Source organism: Carya illinoinensis, chromosome 9, assembly GCF_018687715.1.
Source record: "Carya illinoinensis cultivar Pawnee chromosome 9, C.illinoinensisPawnee_v1, whole genome shotgun sequence".
Lineage (NCBI taxonomy): Eukaryota > Viridiplantae > Streptophyta > Magnoliopsida > Fagales > Juglandaceae > Carya > Carya illinoinensis.
Window position 1 is genome coordinate 39,158,220 of NC_056760.1, and position 9,300 is coordinate 39,167,519.

A 9,300-nucleotide genomic window follows, 5' to 3' on the forward strand; every position below is an offset into this window, starting at 1 on the left:
TTTACCCATAACTTAAGGATTTTGCATACTAACTCCAAAAGTTTCCAAAATTTACATTCCTCATGTAAATTTTATCCTAAACTTAAATATCAACTCAGAAAAATTTAAAACAAAACACAACTATAAAGAACACACTATGGCCGAAACATCCATATGCCATTTCCCTTGATTTTTGTTGCAATTCCTTCCAATTTCAAAACTCATGCTTAAACCAAAATTTTACAACAAACATCTTCCAATCCTAAGTTCAAAACCATACTTAAAACATCCATTTAGAAAAAGCTAATAATTAACACCAAACTTTTTTGTAAAAAGATCCAAGCACTTGAATCACAAGTTTTGACCTTAAATCAAAACATCTCCAAGAATTTCAAAAATCAAATCTTACTTCTAACATAATATCATCCTAACATCAACCATGCTTTAAATCATCAAACTAAAGTCACCAAAATCACAAAATAACATTTGGAGTTTTTGGTTTTACACTTAGTCCAAAAACAGAAACTTTTTCCTCAACTAGTTTTGATAAATCTCTTGATCTATGACTTATAAATATATGATCTTCAAACCAAACCATCACATGGTTTAAAAAGATGTCCTAAAACATATATAAGCTTCTAATTCAAGATCACATGGTTAGAAATTAACCAAAACATAAATTTAGCCAAGAATATCCACACTTTGGCTTATCTGAATATCTCTTTGCATAAAATTTCATATCTTTGAAACTAGCATCAAATATCTTCAAAATAATAATATAACATGTATATAAGATGCTTAGAATCCTCCAATAAAATTATTAAAGTCATTAGAATAGGTTTAGACCACCAAAGAGTTAAACTTTCTCAAAACAGAAACTGTTTTTCTTCTTCCAGTTTCTAAGTTTCTAAATCTAAGAAAATGTTTCATCAAAACCTTTAATCATGCAAAAATCCTCAACCAATAGTCACATATACATGTTAACAATACTCCATAAAAATTTCGGACCAATATCTATCCATTAGCTTGGTCAAAAATTCTAAATTATAACATATTCTTCAGTTTATCTCCCAGAATGACCTTTCTATAGTTTATATAATATTTGACTGATCAAATGATCTTCAAATGGGACAAATAAGATATCCATGTAAACTAGACTAAAAAGAAACAACTTATATGAATGAGACTTTATGATAAAACACTTACAAAAGCTTCGAAATGGGCGTGCAAAAAAACTCCTAAAAGCTGTCCAAGAGAAAGTATTTGATATTCTTTTAAAGGAACATGTAAATGAAGATAAGTTTGTAGGTGATGGCTGGAGCTACTTATGGACGAGATAAGGAAGATGATAAAGCTGGAGTTGAGAGTTGAGTATAGTTTTCTCCTACCCAAAATATCTATAAAAGATTATCTCATAATATTCTATCCAATAATATCTATAAAAAATCAATTTAAGATATTTTTATCTAATAATATCTATAAAAATCAACTCAAAATATTTTTACCCAATAATATTCACGAAAATTACCTCAAGATATTTCTTTTTATTTTTACTTTTATCCAATAATATCCACAAAATCAGCTTAGGCTATTTTCCAAAAGTGGAGAGTATACTTGGAAGAGTAAGGTGGCTAAAATCTTTCCATGTGTCCTATTAAAACTTTCTAACTATCTCCAATAATCAAAAACATACTTCTGATACCATAGTGAGTAATAACATCAACTATACAATTAAGAGATTAGTGAAAACTTATCGGGTCTTCACGAGATTCCTAAAACCAATAGAAATTTCACCGTTAAATTTCTAGCGGGCTGTTACAAATACAACCCCCAATCACTATCTGAGTAAGCCTTTAGATGCAATAGTGACTAAGCATATAAAAATCTTCCCTAGCCTAGTGTAGCCTTGATGTATCTGAGGACTCTTTCAGCTGCTTTGAGATGTGAGGTGCTAGGATTAGCCATAAATTGACTCAATGCCTACATTGAGTAAGCAAGATCAAGCCTAATGATTGTGAGATACAAGAAACGACACACAAGTCTTCTATAAGAAGCTGGATCAAGTAAAGGAGATGATATGTCATTTGCAGTCAGTTTCAAGGTTGATTCCATGGGGAAAGCAGTTGGTATGCATCCAGAGAAACCACTATCTTGTAGAATGTTGAGGACATATTTTCTTTAACACAAAACAATGCCCTTGGCAGACCTAGCCACCTCAATCTCCAAAAAATACTTCAATTCACCCAAGTCTTTTATTGTGAATGAGTCATGTAGAAACTTCTTCACAGCAGAGATATGCTCTAAGTTGTTAGAGGCAATAATAACATCATCAACATATATCAATAGAGCCATAAATCTATTAGAAGTTTGCTTGATAAAGAGTGATGAATCTGACTTTCCTTGAGTGAAACCAAACTGAAATAAGGAGGTAGACAATTTTGAAAACCATTGCCTTGAGGCCTGTTTTAGGCCATATAAACTCTTTTTGAGTTTGCATACTCGAGGGTCATTAGGAGTAGAGAAACTAGGTGGTAGCTACATATATACTTCTTCATTCAAATCCCCATGCAAAAACAAATTATTTACATCAAGCTGATGTAAATACCACTTGTTTGATGTAGCTATAGCCAGTAAAACTCTTACTGTTGTCATTTTAGCTACAAGTGAATAAGTGTCAAAAAAATCAAGGACATCTTGTTGGGTATAACCTTTTACTACCAATCTAACTTTATATCTATCCATTGTACCGTCAGCTTTAAATTTGATGCGATAAACCCATTTGCAACTTATTGTTGTTTTATTTGAAGGCAAAATAGCATGTTCCCAAGTTTTATTAATTTCAATGACTTTTATCTCATCTGCCATAGCTTGTTGCCATTGAGGTTGTGAGATGACTTGTTTAAAGGTTTTAGGTTCAAAAATAGAAAAGATAGCATGAACAAAAGCTTTATGATTATTGGAAAGTTTAGAATAGGAAATGAAGGATAGAATTGAATAAGGATAAAATGGATGGGCTACTTGTATTGTGAAGTCAACAAAGAATCTTGGATAAGAATAAATAGAAGATAAGTGGACCATGTCTTCTGGAAGCCCCCATCAAATTTATTGCAGTGGAACTTCTTCGTCGTTTCGGTAAAAATCAAAATCAGAGGATTCATTTTCAGTCTCATGTTCCACTAATTATTAAAACTTTGTATTTGATATTGATTAGTATCTGCTTAAATACCAGTTTCGATTGCGATAGATGCAACGCCCGTAGTCCAATTAGTTCCTTATTGCTAGTGGAAACTTACAATCTTAACATAATATTCCGTTTATGCAATTAAACTGTAGGGGACAATATTTGAATACTATTCATTACCAGTAATTATCACTTTTATGCACAACCCCACTCCCTCACCTCGTCTCTCTCTTTCTCTACCCCCAGACCCACTCATACTCCTCTATCTTTCTCTGATTTTTTTATCCAAAACAACCCTCTCTCTCTCTCTCTCTCTAACCCCATCGTATATGTATACACACTCTTTCTCAATCCGCCGTATCTCTCTCTCAATTCCTTCTCCCATATATATATTCTCTCTCTTTGTAATCTAGACCCACAGCCATTGCTCATTGCTATTTCATCACCACTAAATACAATGTTACCTAAATTCTCATCTCTCATAAATAGTATATTTAATGAATTTTAAATAGAAAATTTGTTAATATTTAGTGTTGTGAATTTTTGAGAATATTCCTAGTTGATTAGGCTGTTAGGGTATATTGAAAATGAATTTTAATATTCAAGTGTTAGTAGTGGGTATTAGTTAGAATTAATCTATGCGTATGTCCCTGTTATATGGTTGAGTGTAGACCTTACTTTCGTTAAAATAATAAAGGGATAGAGGTCGTGCAATCTGACAGCGTATTTGTTAGGGATGTTCATCTAGGTTCTAACTCGGGAATCTGGCTATACTCGGATTGAAACTCAGGTTTCAAACCTGGGATGGGTTATCCCGGGTCAAATCCAGGCTGGAATCTGTATGAATCCAGGTTTTAAAAACCCGAAATCCGGGTTCCGATTTGAACTGGGTTTTTTTTTTTTTTTTAGGTATCTATTTGGTTCAAGGGAAAATGCAAGAAAAGTTCAAGGAAACATCAAAAAGAAATTAACGAAACACATAGACTTCTTATAGTATGTAAGAATGTAGAAAAGTACTGGACTTCAAACTTTTCAACATTTTCGTGCATGCCGTGTGTAACTTAACATCAAATTCAATATGTTCTCATATATGAGAACCTCAATTATATTAGAAGTCTTACAGAGCCTAGGAGAAGAAGTACATTTTAAAGCAAATAAGAAAGAAATAGAATTTAATGAAAATGAAACTACTGTAATGAAAATGAAGTCGAGAATAAACCCTTTCTGTTTTGATCTAGGCATTAGCCAAACTTATAAGAAAGAGAAAAATCAAATGGAAAAAGAAAAACGAAGAAAAAAATTGGAGAGAAACTTCGCAAGTGAAGTCCAGTGAAAGAACCTGAGCTAAACGCCATATAGGACCCATAGATCTAATTTCTAGGACAAAAAAAAAAATCACCTTTCAAAACAAGTAGAAACGAAAAAAAAAAAAACATCCTAGCCAAGTTTCATGAGAAAGTGAAGGGAGATACCAAATCTACATACTCGTTCTTGATATTCAAAGATTCTTCCACTAGAGATGAAAAGAATGGGGCGGTATGAAGGCTATAAGACATAACTAATGATCCAAAGGACCTGCAACCTGTCAATGATGAAAAAGGAAAAAAAAATGGAGGTATGCGCCTCGATTTTCATCCCTGTCAATCATAAAAAGAGAAAAAGTGGAGCTCAATTTCCATCGTTTTGGCTTACTTAGCGAAAAATCATAGCCAGAACCAATGGTCTTTTCAGTTCTTTGGAAAAATCGCTGATTGGCATGAAAATCCATTGCCGTCCAAACTAGAGATTCTGTTTGCTTCAAAAAGCGGGTATCAAATTTTAAATCCAGATTTCGATTTAATTCTGGTACCCGGATAGGATATATCCAGATTTTTCTACGATGATTAACATCTGGAATTATTTCAAGCCAAAATCTAGTTAACCGGGTTCCAAACCAAGCCAGGTAAAAATCGTCCCGGATGAACAATCTTAGTATTTGTAATTTAGAAATTTGGAGTTTATCAATTTTGGAAGATAATCCTTTAGAACAAGTCTAAATTCATGTTATTAAGGATTGTATGCAATTTTAGAATTAAGTGAAATCATATTTGGAGTAGAAGTTGACGAATTATAATGACTTTGAAATAGGTTCTGAGTGACCTTTGGTGAAGGAATACCATGACTATTTTGACTAGAAATTGAGTTAAGTGGCTCTTTAATGGGTTTTTAATAAAATAACTATTTGTTTTGTTTGGAATGGTACATGCACTTGGGTATTATATTTCAAACTTGTATAAACTTTAGATTTGTACACATTCTTATACTATTTATGCTTTCCTTATGGTATTTGTGCAAATTTTTTAATGGATGGAATGTTTAAAAAATTCTACGTAGTTTATTAAATTTGAAAGTTAATGTTATTTATTCTTGAGCCCATCATATAAATGTCTTTGTGACATGTTTGATGTCCCTTGTAGCGTGATGTCTTCATGGCATGATATTTTTATGGTATATTGATGCCCTCGTGACATAATGTCTTTGTGACAAGATAAATTTGAGGTATATTGGTGATTTTCCTATTTTTATGTTTACTTGAATATGATATTTGACTAAATATGTTGGTTGAAATAAATTTGTATTCCTCACATTATTTTATCTAGAATTTATTCACTGTCTTATAGTCAAGAAAATTGTCAACTCCCACATCCCCATTAAACTACTATTTACTGAGCACGTGGCAGCTTACTACTTCATTTCATATATTTTTCAGAGTTGTAAAAAGTTCCTTCATTTGAAGTGATAGCTTTTGAACCAAAGATTCCAAAGTGGACTTGGTTTAGTCACTTGAGGTTGGAAGTTTTGGAGATTCATGGTTTTGTTGTGTGAAGATGGTTATGGTTGTACAAAGAGTTTTCTTATGGTCATATTTTAGTTATTTTACATTTTTGTTGGAGTATCTGTATTGTAATTATTTGGAACTTAATGATTTTAGCCAAACTTTTGAATGAGTTTTTGCGGATCATTATATGAATTATTTGGAGGTGGTGTATTTAATATATATTGTAAATAAGGAGAAATGTTTAAAAATATAGGCGGAAGTCTATCCTTTTATGGTTTTGGGTTTGGGGCATTGCAAATGTGGTATAAGAGCTTAAACCTACGATTCTATGGACACTTTGGAAATACATAAGGATAGTGATTATAGTTGTAACAGAGGTTAAAAACATCGTAGAATTAGGACTTGATCCTGGTTATATTTTGGTTTAATTTGGATGCCAATTGATAGTGGTACGTAGTTTTGTTGATTGTAGTCTAAAGTTGATTCAAGATTTATTGTATTTTGATAAATTTTGGTATAGTATTGTCTGGTAGACCTGTTATTGTGCTTTTATTTATATAATCCATTTTGATGATAAAATAGGTTAAATATGCTGCCAAGGCAAAACAAGAAGTCTGTTGTTGAATTCCTCGCAAATTACTGGGTTTTTTGTTATACTTTGAAGTCCTCACAAATTGCTCCAAAAGAGGTTTTTTTTTTTTTTTTTTTTTTTTGAAAAAAACTACCCCTATCTTTAATCGTCTCATGATATCACGCACCCTCGAAATCTTTTGGGATTGGATTGTTATCAAAATGTAAGGATTTCAGACACATTAAATGAGTTATATAATATTTATTAAATATTTAATGTCATCACAAAAAATTTTATGAAAAAACAATTAAAAGGAAATCATTTCACCTCAAATATTAGCCATTTTTAGGTTCCAGAGGCTGCTTTTCCTTTTGCAAGAGCTAGTCAATCACTATGCACCTATTATCTTATTTCTTATATATTTTCAATGGATGCTCTATTTATTTTGTTGAATATGTGGGCCACTGAGGCCCATGAAGAACCAATGGTCCATCTCCTAGAATAGCCTGCGACTAGGTGAGCAACCCAACCTAGCAAACAAGAATTGGGACTTGGAGGGCAGTAGAATTGCGTCTTAGTTGTGGCGATCTGGATCCCGATCAAGAACAATATTGGCATCACGTGACTGATGTGCATGCGTGATATTGAGTTACTTGGTTATTTTGTGGACGTGGTGTAGTTGATATAAAGGATACATATCAGCTCAAATTTTTAGATACAGTAATCATGAAATATACAAAAGTTTTTTCTTCTCTGTTTCTCTCTACTTTTTCTTGCTCTCCAAACGAAAATTAAGAATACTGTTATCTTCATGGTATCAAAGAATCTGCTATGTTTTTTTGTGAGGTTTTATTCATCAGTCAATATGTTAGCATTTTTGTTTGTAGTAATTGAAGATTGTCCAAACCCTTATTTCTCCACAATGGAGACATCCCAAGATCTGTGCTTGTGTCATAGCCATTAAAGGGTGACAACTATCATTCACGGAGTCGTTCCATGATCATGGCACAGAAAGACAAAAACAAAATAGGATTTATCAATGGAAGAAATCAAAAGCCCTCTTTGACTACTTCCTTATATGAAGCATGGGACAAATGCGATAGTATGATTCAATTTTGGATTATAAACTCTCTTTTGAAATATATAGGCTACAGTGCCTTATTTGGGAATTCCGCAAAGGAAGTATAGGATGAACTCAAGAATCGATTTTCTCATAGCAAAGGTCCACGAACCTTCCAGTTGCAGAAAAGAATTTTAACTTTTGCTCAAGATCAAGAATATGTAAGTCTTTGTTTTCCCAAGCTGAAGTCATTTTGAGATGAATTAGAAAATTACAATCCATTGCCTAGATGTTCTTGTGGTTCTTACACTAGTGGGATTTAGAATACTCTTATGAATCACCAACAACGAAAATATACAATGCAATTCTTGATGGATTTGCACAATTCCTTTTCTTATGGAACCCTTACTACTATTAAACAAAGTATTTTCCTTGTTTACAAGAAGAAAGGCAGCGAGAGATTAAGTTTATTCACTTTCTTCTTCCCTTGAGAGTACCGCACTAGCAACAAAGAGTCAACCAACTCCTGCACAAAAATTCGATAGCAAGAATTTCAACATGTGAAAGGGTAAGCCTTGTTGTACTCACTGTGAAATTATTGGACATACAATGGAAAATGTTATCAAACTCTTGGGTATCCATTGGTTTCAAGACTTCCTAGTCAAAACTTGCTCTAGCCAACAATGTTTCTGGAGAATCTTTTCCAGACCATGGTGTTACAGTTCCTCAATTGCCTATTACTAAAAAACAGTGCCAACAACTTTTGAGTTTCTTACAACAGCAATCTAAAGTTAAAGGTCATGCTTCTGTAAACTAAGTAGGCTATTCTCGGTCAACTCTTTAACTCCAATTCCAACTCAATCTCTAATGGAAATGTTAGGTAAACATTTATTTTTCCCTCCATCAGATTCTCAAACTCACTCTACTTTTTCTTCTTTTCATACTTCCATTTTTTCCAATGCTTTCTCTAATATACCTTGGATCATGGGCTACAAATTTCTGTAAAACTTGGATCACTAAAATCTTAACTACTGTTAAAACTTCAGTTAAACTACCAAATGGCAACTCTGTTCCCTGAACTCATATTGGTTTGTAGTCGATAAACAAGAGAGAGAGAGAGAGAGAGAAAACTGTGTTCTGTTTTATTAATGAATATTCAACTATACATGTACAAGTAGTGACCATTATACCCGCACACTATACATTTAATTACAATATGTATTCCAACACTCCCCCTCAAGCTGGGGCATATATATCATATAAACCTAACTTGGAACAAATAAACTTTAGCCGATTATGACAAAGTGGTTTGGTAAACACATCTGCAAGTTGATCAGCAGACTTCACAAAGGGTGTAGAGATGTCACCACTGAATATCTTATCTCGAATGAAGTGACAATCAATCTCAATGTGTTTAGTCATCTCATGGAATACAGGATTAGACGCAATATGTACTGCAGCTTGATTATCACAAAATAACTGAAGGGTGACAGGAGCTGGAAACCCAATCTCATGGCATCTGCACTAGATCGAACTACTACTGTTTGCTTCTTACTCTTCCATGTAACCAAATTGCCTCCTACAAAGGTACAATATCCAGTAGTCGACTTCTATCTAAAGGAGATCCTGCCCAATCAGCATCTGAAAAAGCTTCAATTCTCAGATGCCCATTTGGTCTATACAACAACCCA